At 40.2% G+C, this 14419-nt stretch overlaps 2 long non-coding RNA genes across 2 annotated transcripts in view; one reads left to right on the plus strand and one right to left on the minus strand.

Annotated features, from left to right (window-relative positions):
• Positions 1 to 1858: 1858 nt before the first annotated feature.
• The window catches only part of LOC116183763 (uncharacterized), a 33442-nt gene continuing 20881 nt past the window's right edge, over positions 1859 to 14419 (minus strand). The window contains exon 2 of the long non-coding RNA XR_004148457.3: positions 1859 to 2025. This is a non-coding gene — a long non-coding RNA (uncharacterized LOC116183763). The remainder of the gene's footprint in view (positions 2026 to 14419) is intronic.
• LOC116183764 (uncharacterized) overlaps positions 2019 to 14419 on the plus strand; it is a 28512-nt gene continuing 16111 nt past the window's right edge. The window contains exon 1 of the long non-coding RNA XR_014955487.1: positions 2019 to 2563. This is a non-coding gene — a long non-coding RNA (uncharacterized LOC116183764). The remainder of the gene's footprint in view (positions 2564 to 14419) is intronic.

A 14419-nucleotide genomic window follows, 5' to 3' on the forward strand; every position in this document is an offset into this window, starting at 1 on the left:
ACATAAATGATTTTTCTCAGGGGTCAAACCAATCAGTGTCAGGTTTGGATGGCTGGACACCCCTCTGAGAAGACAGGGGTTAAAAGCCAGAACTCCCAGCAGAACTGTCTCTCTTTGGTTCTTTGGAGGGTGCAGACTCTGCCCTGCCCAGCCATGGGCTGGCTGGGGAGGAGAAGCCATGGGCCTGGGGAGGTGGGCCAGGGGTGAAGGGGGAAGGGACAGAGAGCCTGAAGGCACCTGGAAATTTGCCAGCAGAGGAGAAGGAGAAGGGTGGGAAGGTGCCCAGCATGGGAGATGGAGTCTGGGCTGAGATTTCAGCTGTCCAGGGAGTCCGGGACTTTTAACCCTTTCCTGGGGAATGAGAGCTTTGTGAAATATTACTCCTCCTCAGTTTGAAAGAGAAGAGAGACACTCTGGGACCTGAGATTTAGGACAAGAATCCTAGGTGGGGGATGATGATGGAGTGGCTTTTGGCTGGACTTTTCTTGTTAGCCACAGACTGAACCAATTTCTCCTGCAACAAAGACTGCATTTTAGGGGGATGCTGGTGAGCCAAGAGACCTGCTCCAGTGACTGCCAGCACAGGAATGGAGTGAACAGAGAAGAGTTGAGGAGGGTGTGGTGGTGCCCTGTGTCTCCAGAAGGAAGATGATCTCTGTTGCACCCTCAGCCCCAGGGGAGGAAGAAAATGGGGGGGACTGTGGTCCCAAAATGAGAAACTGAACTGTTGTCCTTTTGGTCCTTGGCAAAGCATCCTTAAAGGAGCCCTGTGAGCAGTCTGGGTCCATACACAGTGGTGAGAGCACTGTGACATGGAGAGGAGAGGGTCACACTGGCAGATTCTCTCTGGGCAGTGCCATGTGTGACATGGAAACACAAGAGGTGGCAGCTGTGTTTCCTGGGGGTCTGTGGTGCAAGAGAGACTCCCCTCTCCCCTGATGGACTCAGTATTGATTATCTGAAGGGTGGTGACTTGATTGAGGGTCCAAGTTGTGTCTCACTGTGGCTTGTTGGAGTTTAGATGGGGGGAGGAGGAATGTTTTGGAAGGCTTTCATTCTGAATTTAGCATGTGCTTTTTTCAAAGTCGTAGCTTAATACAGTTCTTTTTCCTTTATTTCTAAGCTTGGGCCTGCTCTGCTCTGTTCTGATCACATCTCACAGCACTGATTTGGGGAAGGTGCATTTTTGTGGGGGCACTGGCATCGCACCAGGGTCAAACCCTGACAGTGTATAAGGAGTTCCATCCAGCCTGTCCTGCAGAGGAAGCTGGAACCCCTTGCAATTTACCATTCCTGACGTACCTCAGAGTTTGTCACACAAGTACCAAGGCACTCTGAGCTGTGAAGATGTTCCCAGAGCTTTGTTCTTGTGGTTTGCATCACTGGAAGCTACAGGAGGAGAATATCTGCATTTTCTGTCTGCCTGTCCATTATTTTTATTACAGAGAAAGGGAGTGTTGCTGCCCCTTCTAGTGCATGTTAGGGCTGCAGAAGATAGAGATGCATGTGCAAATAGATAAGATTTAATAGAACCTAATGAAGGACATTTTTGTGTGCTCAAATATACCTTAGTGGACGATTTTAAGTATTTAAATTCACAACTGGCAGCAGTAAATTTCATTCATCATTTTAAAGCAGGGATCTTTTCACTCCAGCTTCATAAGCACAGAGTTTTAGGTAGAAGCTCAGTTTCATCTGGTAGGAATAAAAGTAAATGTCCTGTGCCTGGTCTCTGTCAAATGATTGACTGTTCCTGAGCATGGAGTATTTAGAAATTGTTCCCAGTTGCTGGTTTTGTCACAGTGTCTTTGCTTGTTTGTGACTTGTATGAGAAGACAAACTAGAGACATGAGGGTAAACAAGTGAAAGAGTATTGTTTATCTTAAACACATTTACATGTACATTTCACATTTCCATTACTTGGGTGACGAGCCTTAGTCTCCACTTTTCTTTCTTTTGAAGTAGAATATGTATTTTTAGAGGCTGAGGTTTTTCAAAAGCAGATCCATTGTAATCACAGGAAATCTATAAAAAAAATTTATAGAAAAATAAAGATATGGCTGGAGAAAATATCTGGGGTCACTCTGAGATAAATGTTATGGGGTTTTCTATTTTACTGTTTAGCAGATTTTACTAGTGTTACTTTAAGCCATATGATTATATCAATTTAGCTTGCTAAAATTGTAATAATATGTATAGATAGATGCATAAATTCTAAACTCATGAAACCATTTTCTCTCAAGATTCAAAAGTGAGTCAGAAGGCAATGACCTAAGATTCCCTTTTTTTCGATAGGTTTCCTTTTGTTTTCCTGGCATTTTTGTTTGAGATTTCACTAGAAGCAGTTCTCCCAGTTCTTGAAAACTCCAAATACCACATTTGTACTTCACAACATACCTGGGTTATAGGGAAATGTGTTTCATGCTTGACATACTCTTTGTCACCACCTGCAGAGTCCCTGTCAGAATGGGAAAATACGTCCCCACATCTGGATCCTCTGCTGTGAGCACAAGCTGTGATGATGGGAAGGAGAGGGTGGAAAGTTTGCCTGGAACTCCCTTTGGTAAGACCCTGCCTGATTGCATTGCTCAGTCATGGCCAGCTTGGAGACACATTTATGACTTCCAGGCTGCATCTTGGTTTTTTTAAATACTCAGGCAGTTCATATTTTACAGCTTTTATTTTTCATTGGATTTCTTTCTGGAAACCCTTCCAGGTGTAAAAACGAACCAAATTCTGATTCCAGTCCTATTTTTTAGATTCCCAGGATACCAACTTTATTAAAATCCAGGGAATACACTCTGGAAAGGTTTTCCCTGATTCTTAGGGGCAAAGTTCTCTTATGCAGGCTGATTATCAACTGCTTTGTAAGGATCTCTTTCTTCTACCACCTCCAGAATATTATTTGCTGTTTGCCCTTGGAGATGCTGCACCACTTGACTGTAATTCAAGTGTTATACACAGACTGGGTTTTCCTTCCAAGACACACCTGCTAATTGTTCTATTATTGGTATAGAAACAGGGAGGAAGCTTTTTAGTCTGACCCAACCTGATCTAAATGTAAAAATAAAAGTATTTCACTAGTCACTGTCTAGAATTATTTCAGTTTTCTTTGCCCTGCTGCTGGTGACCAAAATCTTTGACTTTCTTTGCCTTTCTTTTCCATTCTGATTAAAGCTGTATTTAAAAACCGTGTTTAATACACCAGCATGTTCTGTATTTGTAGCTATTAACTGTGGCATCTTTCCAAGTTCTATTTTAAGACAACTTTTGTTTAGTGTTTGTGTGATGCTCCAATTTCCATATCCTCCCAGTGCAATGGAGGCTTCTGTTCCTCTGCTATATTGCAAGTTTCATTTCAAGCTCCTTGTTAAAGCTCAGCAGTTGTATATTTATCATCTGGGTAATTATCTGACATTGTCAAATAATTGCATCTTTTAATGTTTAGAAGCTAAAGCTGCTTATCAGGCTTTTTGGTATTACCCTCCCTCTTGTTGCTCCTTTAAGAAATAATGCCTTGCTTCTCTAATTTTTCCTAATATTTTGGTATTTGGGTTCTTTTATTTTTCATCTCAGGTTTCCCAGGAGATAAAGATGACATATTTTTGTCTAAAATATATTCCAGAAACTTGCTGATGAGGTCGTGGTATGTATGTTTGTTCACACAGGGACTATTTTTGAGCTAGAGGTTTCCAGATCAGCTTTCAGAATAGACTCCAGATGGTCTGGAATCCTTCTTTAGTGATCTATAGCTAATCAAATATTCAACACAAACCATTCTGTTTTTAAAGCTGAGCACAGTCTTTCAGAAAAACAGCATATTGATCTCTTACTTTACTTTTCATAATTTCTTTTGTTTCATTATTTGGTGTTTTTCACTGCTGGTCCTCTCACTTATTTTGTTGTGTGGCTCAGGAGCTGTGGGGCGCCTTGTGTCTTACATTTCAATCAATAAAGGAAATTAATAAGGCCTTTGTGGGCTGTAGCTTTTTTTTTTTTTTAATTACTATGAAGGGAAGAAAATAAGGTTGTGCTGTGGTCTCTATTTGTAGCAAGCCCTACTTGCCAATTGATCTCATGGAACAAGGCAAAGGGAGGTGCAGTAGGTTGGGAGAACAGCTTTCTTTTGTTTTGGTGGGGCTGATTTCAGTAAAATATAAATGAGCTGTGTGCTGGCGTGGACTCAGCAATGTTATATTTGTGTCTGAGTGCAAACAGCCCAGCATGGTCAGTGCAGAGACTACTCCTGGCCACCTGTAGTCAGAGAGACACATCAAGGAACAAATCTCTAAGGAGAGCAGATTCTGCTTATTATTGAACAGGATCAAACTGGGACTCCCATGAGATTTTTCTGTCATGCATTCAAATCAGAATTAAGAATTATCCATTCTTTATTAAATGGTGGGAATTATTAAATGCTGAGAATTATTCATTCCATTCTGGAAACATTGTTATAGGAATGCTTCCTTACTGTTCTAGAGCTGAGGGGCCACTGAATATTTCTACAGAGCAAAAATATTTTTACAGAGAATATTTTTTCAGGTAACAAAAACTTTTTCTGCTTCTTATATGCACAAAGATTATTATTGTAAATCCTTGAATAAAGTTTGGCTCAGATTAACTCTAGATTTGATTCATTAAAACAGCTTCAGGCTTATTGGACAAAGTTAGGACCATGCTTATTAAATATTTTGTTGATTAAAAGCCAGCATATTTTATTGTTACATGTATATTTACTCAGTATTCAATGAGATATAAATTGGATTTAAAAAAATACATACAAATTATCTTTAAAGGGCCTTAATATATGAAAAAATATATTCCTTATGAATGTGAAAATTAAATTGTGGGGAGTTTTATGTTTGTTTAATAAAACTTGGGTTCTAGAGGCTTATGGGCCACTCTAGTGACAAATGAAGTTATTTATCAACACAGGCTCTTTCAGGATCTGATGCAAAAAGTATTAAAGGCAGTGGGAGGTCTCTGGCCCTGGGAGTTCAGGGGCTACATGCTGTTCTGGGACTTCTCTCAGGTTTGAATGTGAGAGTAAATTTACTTAACTGGAAGAAAAGAGAAGTCTGAGAGTAACTGGAGGCAAATTCAGACATATATAGAAATATGTAGTGCTCTGTTTTTAGTATAAAAATAGCATATATATATATATATGTATATATATATATATATATATATATATAATGTTTTTAGTGTAAGTGTATGCAAGCTGGACTTTGTAAGGTTTCTGGACTTTTCAAGTTATGACATTGCAGTTGAGTTACTTTTCAATTAAAAATTTAATGTACTTAACATCTTAAAACTCATTGAATGAGATCTGAAAATTTATGACCTTAGCCTACAGCATATTTTAGTCACTAATCTCCGGAACAAATTCTGCTGTAAATAAAATATTTCAGTGATATATTATGAAGGCAGAAAAACATTTTGCTGTGGCACTGCACTACTGAAACTTAAATAATCTTTTTTTTTTTTTTAACTGAAATGGGTTTTCTGTCTACTCAGGAAATGTGTGAAAAACTTCCTATTGGATTACAGAGTAAAGTCAGTGAAGGATTCTCTGGGGTAGCAAGTGCTGGAAAAACATTGTGTACAGACAAGCAAGGAAGACTTCTCAGTTAACCTCTGTGGGTGTCAGGAACCAGTGCTCAGGATTTGCTGCATCAAATACGGGGTAAACACAGAGGAACAGCAACACAATGTATTGGCCCAGGTGTAGCTGTCCAGTTGTTTTGCATTTAGGAACCAGAAATGGGATTTGAGGGCAGGCAGAAAGATTACAAATGAGAAATGTCTCCTATCTTCTTTCCATCATGTCCACACATGCCAAGAAAAACACATTCTTTTGTGGGACAAAAAAAAAAAAAAAAAAAAAAATCCCAGCAATTGTAGCATGTCTCTGTCGCCAGGTCCCAGAAAGACCAGAGATGAAGCTAGGAGGGCTAGAAGAGCATTTTTAAAATTAAATGGGGACAGATAAAGTTCTCAAAGTGCTTCAGAGAAGTCTGGTTCAATGTGCTGCATTGCATATCCAGTCCAGACCTAATTTATTGTTCCTATTGCTTGCAGAAATCAATCAGCATCCTGTATGTCTATGTGCAGGTAATAACTAATTCCTGAATGAAGGCTTGCTTTTTTGTGTACATATGCAGGTACACAAATATACTTTGGATGTATGGTGAAAGCTGTTGTCTCAACTCGCAAATGGGATGCCTCCAGGGTTTATTTTTCACTTTTATGAGGAAAGGACAATTACAAGAGATGTGGATGTGTGAGTTAGGTAAATGCCTTCAAAAGGAAAGCAGCAAAAAAGCAAGTTCTTCCATTAGTGCCTAAATTAATTCTGCTTCCCAGAAGTCTGTAATTGCACTGGACTTTAGTATCAGATGGTCCACTTCTGCATCATGTTCATATTTCTATTCTACAATGTCTGTGTCCAAGGAAAAAGCCTTAGTATTAAATTTGCAATGTGTAATGCTGATGAGTCCTATGAGGAAAAATGTTATAAGTTTACATCATATTGGTTAACATGATAGTTCTTTGTAATTACTGGTGAAAATTGCAGACTGGGCTATTTGTTCCCTTCCTGTGGGTGCTGGACTTTTGGTGTATGGGCTGGGGTATTCCAGTAAATTTTAGTGAGCCTGAAAATCAGCAGCTGAGTGTGGTGTGTTGTGATTGCAATGAATCTTGTCCTCTGTAAATCCCAGGTCCCTCTCCCAAAGGTCACAACTGCCAGGACTTGCTGGTGCACCTGCTATTTCCCTTCATTATTTCCATTGGCAGTGAAAGAGGAGACAAATCATGAGGTGTTTCCAAAATTAGATGCAGTATTACAATCTCTCCCAGGTCCTTAAGTCTCTCCTATGAGTCATTTCTTTAGTACAAATAGAGCCTGTGCTTGTATCCCCTTATAAAGATGAGATTTATAAACTGAATTAGGCACAAAAGGGTGTATTTTCAGTCTGGGCATCTCCATCCCCTCAGCCTTGTCATTGAGGGGGCAGTGACTCTGCAGAACTCCCTCTGACAGAACATCAAATGTGTGCTTCTCACCCATAGTGGGGCTGAGCTGTTTTGGCTTACCTGTAACTTCATCTCAGTGATTAGATTTATGTCCTCATCACTTAGCAGAAAAAGGCTTAATCACCAGTAAATTCCACTCTTAGGAATGAAGTTGGGTTGCCACTGAAAATCCCAACTTCTTCCCTGCTTCTGTAGCCTTTAACTTTTAATATTGTTTCTGTAATTCTTCAAAACCTAAAGACAAAGTTGTATATGGCTAGCAACTCATGGATAACAAATGCATTGTTTTAGTTGATATGTTCATTTTAATAATTATCAACTTAAAGCTTGGTGATCATAGAAAAAGTAAAGGAGCATCACCACTGCTGTTTTGCAGGTTAATATAGCTTGGTTCTACAGAAAGTTTTTAAGAAGTTTTTGCCTTTGCACACCACCCACAGGATTTTGTGGTATATTCTGATTTGATTGTGGGATTTTTGGAGTGTACTGGGCAAAATAAGATGTAAACAATGGTCTCCATAATATTGCTCATCTGGCGAGGCACAAGCACCCTGTCACTGATGCATGGCAACATATTGGTGTTCTGCACTTTTAGTTAATACCTAAAGGGGCACAGAATTGTTTCATAAAATGGTTTTGTTAGCATTCAGGAGCACACAGAATCACGGGATATGATTATCTGCAGGTGCTTTTATTGAGAGCTCTGGAATCAGGGGTACAGACCCAAATCTGACTCCGACATGGCTTTCGAGCTCAATGTATTTTATGTTCTATCCTTATATAACTTACATATTAATTATTATTAAACTTACATTGCTCTATTGTATACATTGACATGAGTTTCTCGTGATCTTTCTTAGGCCCCTGACCACAGTTTCTCATGATTATTCTTACAATTAAACAGTAATTATATTTAATTACTAAACAATCATCACATCTAACAATTATATCATTTATCATGTACTAGCTACACAGGTGCAGTTCTATTAAGGTACAAAGTCTTCCTGTACTCAGGATATTTATTTTCTTTTCAGGGCCTACTAAGCTTAATTTTCATTTTAACCCTAAATCTCCATGATTTTAAACCCTTTTACTATCAGTTTGGGTTGGAAGGGACTTTAAAGGTTCTCTAGTTCCAACACACTGCCACCTTTCACTAGTCCCATGCAACCTGGCCCTGAATACTTCCAGGGATGGGGCATCCACAACTTCTCTGGACAACCTGTGCCAGTGTCTCACCACCCACAAGGGGAAGAATTTCTTCCTGATACCCAATCCAACCCTGCCCTCTTTCAGTTTGAAGCCATCCCTCCTAGTTCTAACACCACCTGCCCTTTTCAAAAGTTCCTCTCAGCTCCCTTCTAGCCCCTTTAAGTACCAGAAGACATTTCAAGGTTTCCCTGGAGCATTTTCTTGTCCAGGCTGAACACCCCCAGCTCCTGGAGAAGGTGTGGATGGGCTGCCAAGTCTCTCAGGGCCAAAAGTGAACACCAGGGAAATACTGCTGTAGGGGGTATAAAAAGCAGCTTGTACATGTAGCACCTGTGACCACATGATTCTGAAAGAAGCATAAAACACCCTTGTGAGGCTTTTAGGGCAGGAAGCTGATCAGGATTTGAAGTAATTATGTAAGCATTGGAAATAGGACATTTTTCTCTGGGTGTCTTAAATGCTGAAGCAGTATCTCTGCTGTTTCTAGGAAGTGTAACTCTGCCCTGTATGCCCAGAACAATGAGGCAGTGAAAGGACAGAGGGCCCCAAGGGTTCTCCTGTAAATGGGTATGGAAGTAGGTGTCACAACCAGAGCAGAGTTGGGACTGCCCAGGATCTCTGATGCCAAAGTTCTCCACTGAGTGTTCTCACCCTGCTGCCCCTCTGACCAACAGTACTGCTGCAGCTTGTCCAGAAACTTTGCAAAAATGCAGCAATTTCACTCACTCTGTTGAAGACTGGGGAAAATCTTTTTCCAACTACTTTTTCCAACAATATCCCTTCTGCAGTTGTTAGGGGAAAAAACACAACAAATCCCAATGCTGTCTCTTTATAGTAGTTTCATATAACTTTATATTAATGATTCCTATTCTTCCCTAGGCATTAACACCTATTTGGCTTTTATGAGCCAAATAATTGAACATAAAAATGAGCTCAAGTTGCTGAACATTACTTGCCCTGGACCTGACTTCACTGATTATCATTAGGCTGAATGTTTTCTGCTTCTGAGAATGTTAAATTAGTTCTGAGTTTGCCCAAGTGATGCTCACTGGGATGAGCTTTTGCATTGAATGAAATGAATAGACCAAACAGCTTTAGCTGGTTCTTTTCCAGATTTTATGGAACCTCAAACTTTCAACAGGTGCGTTGATGGAGCACTCTGTTACAGATGCCCCAGTCTGAAATGGTAATACATTAATTATCTTACATCCTTTTGTATGGTCTGAAGTGCACACTAAGTCACAGCTCTTTTAAGAATGTGTTCCAGCACATTACCTTAAAAATCTAAAACCTTGACCATGTAAAACTTACAGTTCCAGCATTTTTGGGGTGTTCATTTGCTGATGGTTTTGTGGTGTTTTTTCTAAATCTGGATTACCTTTCCCTTCCCTGCAGTTTAGAGCACAAATCAACCCCCAGTATTGGTGATAATCCTACAGTGAAAGGGGAGTTTTTGGAGGCAGCTCTAATCTTAAAAGCTAAACAAAGGAGGAAAAAGTTGTAATGAAAAAAATTACCCTTTAGCTGAGACATTTTATACTGAGCTTTAGCCTGGAGCACATTTTTATAGGCAAGTTATAAACCTGTTAAACAATGTTTCTTGTAAAGCAGAGCCAATGATCTATGACAGCTGAAAGGAGACTTTATGGTCTAAAACATCCCAGAAATTGTTTGAAATACTTAATGCATCCTTCAAACGCATAAATTCTAGAGTTATGTGAAGTTTTGCTGGCAGTTTGATTCTCTGGGGGACATGTTTTGGGTGACTAATGACTATTTGTTAAGGTCAGGAAAAATTAATTCAGCTCATAAGAAACATATTTTTGGTGAGAGACTCTGGAATCACCTTTTAAAGAAGCATTGTTTTTTAAAACAAAAGGGGAATCTTTTATTGAAAATACACGTTAGTCACAAACCACCATCTTACTATCATATCACAGAAATTTTGGACTTGGAGAGGTCCTTGTCTGCCATGCAGCTCATATTCTTCCTTGTTCATCTGTCAGCTATATTTATTAGTGGTAATATAATTGTATTTTTTATTTAAAGCCTTCTGATATTTCAATCACTGTTAATTTTGAATCATTGTTAATTAAAAAGTAGTTTGAAATAAATTGAATGTGTAAACCTCATTCTACTTTAGCTTAGACAGCTTCTTCCCTTGGGCAGATATCCCACCAAAAATCAGCTCAGATATGCCATGCTCTGCTCAAAACCATGATCTGCCCTAGGAAAGCTGTTTTCCTGCTCCATAATGACACTGACTGGCAAAGACTGTCAAGCCAAAATCCTATTTGTCTTTTAGCTGGGAAAAAAGAAAGAACAGGGAACCTTTCCCCCTACTTGCCTTCCGAAGACAGGAAGGAACATCGAGGGCATCTGTCACTGTTGAGAAAGAAACTACTCACCTGAAGGCTGGTTAGCACAGCAGCAGCTTTACCGCAAAAAATCTCTTTTTATGCACTGTTCTGATACAGGCAGACCAGATTGGTCAGTTAATCAACATATTTCACCTAACTGACTAATTAACAAAATACCTTTCTTATAAACAATCTTTGTGAAAAACAGGAAAACACAGAGTAGGAAAATACCACCTGCAGATTGCTTACAAGCTATCATTGTTTTTCCACAACTCCCTAAAGTCTCACAAGTCTGCCGTGAGAAAACTTACCTGGTTTTCTCACTCTCTGACCAGGCTGTCACATCCACAGGACATCTTTCTCCACTGAATTTCTGAATTTATGACCAATGTGGACTGGAGGAAATAGGTCAGCTCCATACCAAAATCCATCTGGGCAGTTGCTGGGTGCTGCCAGCCAGTGCCAACCTGGTCAGGCTGAGCGAGAGAATTCCCTGTTGGAGCGTGGCTGGGAGCAGGGAGGGTGCAAGCGTGAGCCAACCTGTGGGATTCCTTAAAAGCAGAGGGTTTTGGGCACGTTGGGAAAGGCAGGCCTCAGAGACAGCAGGATGGTGATTAGAGCTAAGCAGTAGCTGTAAGATTTGTCAGCAGAAAAATTATACAAGAAGTAGAAAGAAAGGACAATAGAACACTGGTCTGTGTATTAATGCTTGGGTAGAATAACTTCCTAAAGAAAAGTATAAGAATAACTCCCTTGCAGAAAAGTATATCTGGTGAGATAGTAGGAAGGTCTAAGCTTAATAATGGAGTTCTGTGGATTGTATCTTGAGGATTACAAGCAAGTATTGTATTTGAAATAAGCAAGAATTGTTTTAACCAAAGGTACGTGTGCTTATAGTGATTGGATAGAACTACTGTCAGTATGCTTTTGCTTTGCGTGACTGGTCAAAAAGCTTGTAAAGTGAGCTGTAACAGTAAGTTCTTGATCTATTGCCTGGGGTGTGAGCTGCTGGCATCTTCCCATTGTCATAACCATGTAATGAGAGTGATGCTGGGAAATAAAACAGCTTGAGAGGCGTTCCACAGCAGCCCTGTCCCGTTCGTGACTTGTACAATCCCCAGGCCAGCAGTAGCAACCCTTGGGCTATGACCCCTCACTGGGGTTATTTCAGCAAGGGGTGAACAGGCCTTGAATTCTACATTTTGGCTTGATGCTGTTGTTCTTGTGAGGGGTTGCTCAGAGGTAGTGAGGGGAAGCAGGAGAAGAGGTGTGGGCAGCACTGGTGCAGTTCTCTTCCTTGGAAAACGCTGTCCCAAGTGAGATTATTGTAAATGCAGGTGAACACAATGGGAAGAAATTACAATATCTGACTCAATTCAGAAGGCTGAATGATTTCTTTATTATAACTATGCTAAAATACATTATTATGCTATATAAAAGGAGGATACTAAAACTACATATTGCTTTCTCTGACTCTGACACAACTCATGACCCTCTCTGAGAGTCCAGCCTCAGGTGAGTTGGATTGGCCATCAGTCTCAAACAATCCTCACCAGAATCCAACCAAGCACTCACTCCAGGTAAACAATTCTCCAAACACATTCCACATAGGAAAAACAAGGAGCAGAAATAGAAATTGTTTTCTCTTTCTCTCTCTCTGTGCACATCTATGAAAATCCTGAGAGAGAGAGAAATGTGCTTGCCACATGAGATGGTGTCAGTGTGTTTGTAATAAACACGGATTCAGGCTAAGGTGGTGACAAGGAAGGGAATGATACTGTCAGTTTAATACTTTTAATAAAGCTTTTCTTCAGTGTTAGATTAGAGCAGTGAAACCATAAATGAGACTGCTGACTGACAGGGCTTTGCCTCCAAATGCAACATTATTAAGGTGAGTTTTCAGTGATATTCCCTACCTCAGGCTACTGGCACATTAAGCAAGCTTTCTCTATTGCTGTTGGCACTGATGCAGTATTGCTTCTTCCTCGTCTCTTCTCTGTGCCTTGTCAGTAAAAGCTGTGATAATTCCCTTCACAGTCACCAGACAAGGCATCAGAGGATGCTGAGTCACTTTTGCTGTTCTCAGGGACCAGGGTATCACGGATGTACTGCTCTGGTGGCATGGAGGGTTGTCACAGGCTCTGCCTGGGGTTCACACAGCTGAAACAGCAGAGGACAGCAGGCAAAATCCATCTTCCCATCTGTACTCTTTACACTCAATGTATTAGCCAAATGCCCACAAGCCTGTGAATTTTGTTTTTAAAATGCTCTTCGTTCTACTTTGCAATAAATGAAGAGAAGCTTATGTGGGGAGAATTTTTGAGCATTTTAAAAGAAGTTTCAGTGAGCAGCAGGGGGAAAATGAGATCTTGACACAATCAATGCCAAGGAACATTCTCTAGAAATTAAACAGAAAGGACTTGTATGTGAAATTCCCAGCTCAAGCAATAAGAAAGGGACCTTAGAAAGAGGAAACAGCTCAAGATATATCCTTGCCCGTGGCTATTTCTCAAAGACTGAACAGGATAATTCATACTATGGCTCACACCTGCCCTAATTCTAGCCCTGACATGAGAAACATATGGCAGTGTAGGAAAAATAGACTTTTAGGGGTGACATGGGGTTGTAGCTGGAATGCTGTGTTCCACAGCTGCTTCCCAGGGCCAGGTAAGGATGCTGAGAAGAAAAGAATGACCTGGGGCTAATTAAACTTATGCCAGAGTCCAGGGGGAACCACAGCCTGAGGAGCACAAAGAGAGTTTCAGAATCTCCCTTCTCCTGCTTGGTGTCGGTGCTGGGATACAAACAATTTCCTACCCAACTCTAACTGCAAACTGAGCTGCTTTAGTTGACAGCTGAAGGCTAATTTTGCTCATTTCTAGTGGCACAAAGACTTTTCAAGATGGATAGCACGGATGGATAAATGTGTTGTTTTTGTGCTCTGCTTTAAAGGTTTCCAGTTTCCTCTGTGTTCCAGCCTGCTGCAGTCACTGCACTCTCCAGACAAAACTTGGGACAATGAATCTGTCATAAAATGACATGACAGGCCCCTGGCACCTTATTCTCCAAGAAAAACAGAGTACATTAAAGAAGCCCTGTTTGTGGGGGGTACCAGTCACTCCCTGACAGCCTCCCTCTTTACTTCATAAACACCCATTAGGGATGGTGATGAACCATGCTCGTCCATTGACCAGCATAACAGGAATTATTAGCTCTAATAAATATATTATTATGTGGCCATTAGGTATCAGTTATAAAACTGCTTAATGCCTACATGATTAGTTGTAAATGGATTTGGAAAGCAGCTAAATTGGTTATTTATTGCCCATACTGAACGACATTATTTATTGCCTTGTCTCAGCAAGTTTGATTTTTCAAGCTGAAATGAGATTTTAAGTTTGTGATGAGCTCACCAGGGTGTAAGTCAATTCAGGAAAACTACTTTTCTGAAAAAGTGTTGAATTTAATGGTAAATACGATTCTAGAATTACCTGGGTTTCTCTTTCCTGTCAAGTTCATTTACTAATTACTTTTAAATGTGCTCCTGAGACAAAAGTCTGAGAGAAAATGGAATTTAATACAAGTTCCATTAGATCCTGATTCCAAGTGGCCCTGTGAGTCAGCAGCTCCCTGCTTGGCAGATCATTTGCTGTACCAACACTTAAAAATCTGCTGCTACAATACTTTAAAAGACTGAATCAAGTAAATAAGTTTAATTTCATGGGATGTAGTCTTCTCACTGAAGTTGATCCTGTTTATCTCCCCTGTGTAAAAACTAATTTTTAGCTGATTATCTTCTACCAAAGAAA

Source organism: Lonchura striata, chromosome 5 (assembly GCF_050655825.1).
Source record: "Lonchura striata isolate lonStrDom1 chromosome 5, ASM5065582v1, whole genome shotgun sequence".
In the NCBI taxonomy this organism is placed as follows: domain Eukaryota; kingdom Metazoa; phylum Chordata; class Aves; order Passeriformes; family Estrildidae; genus Lonchura; species Lonchura striata.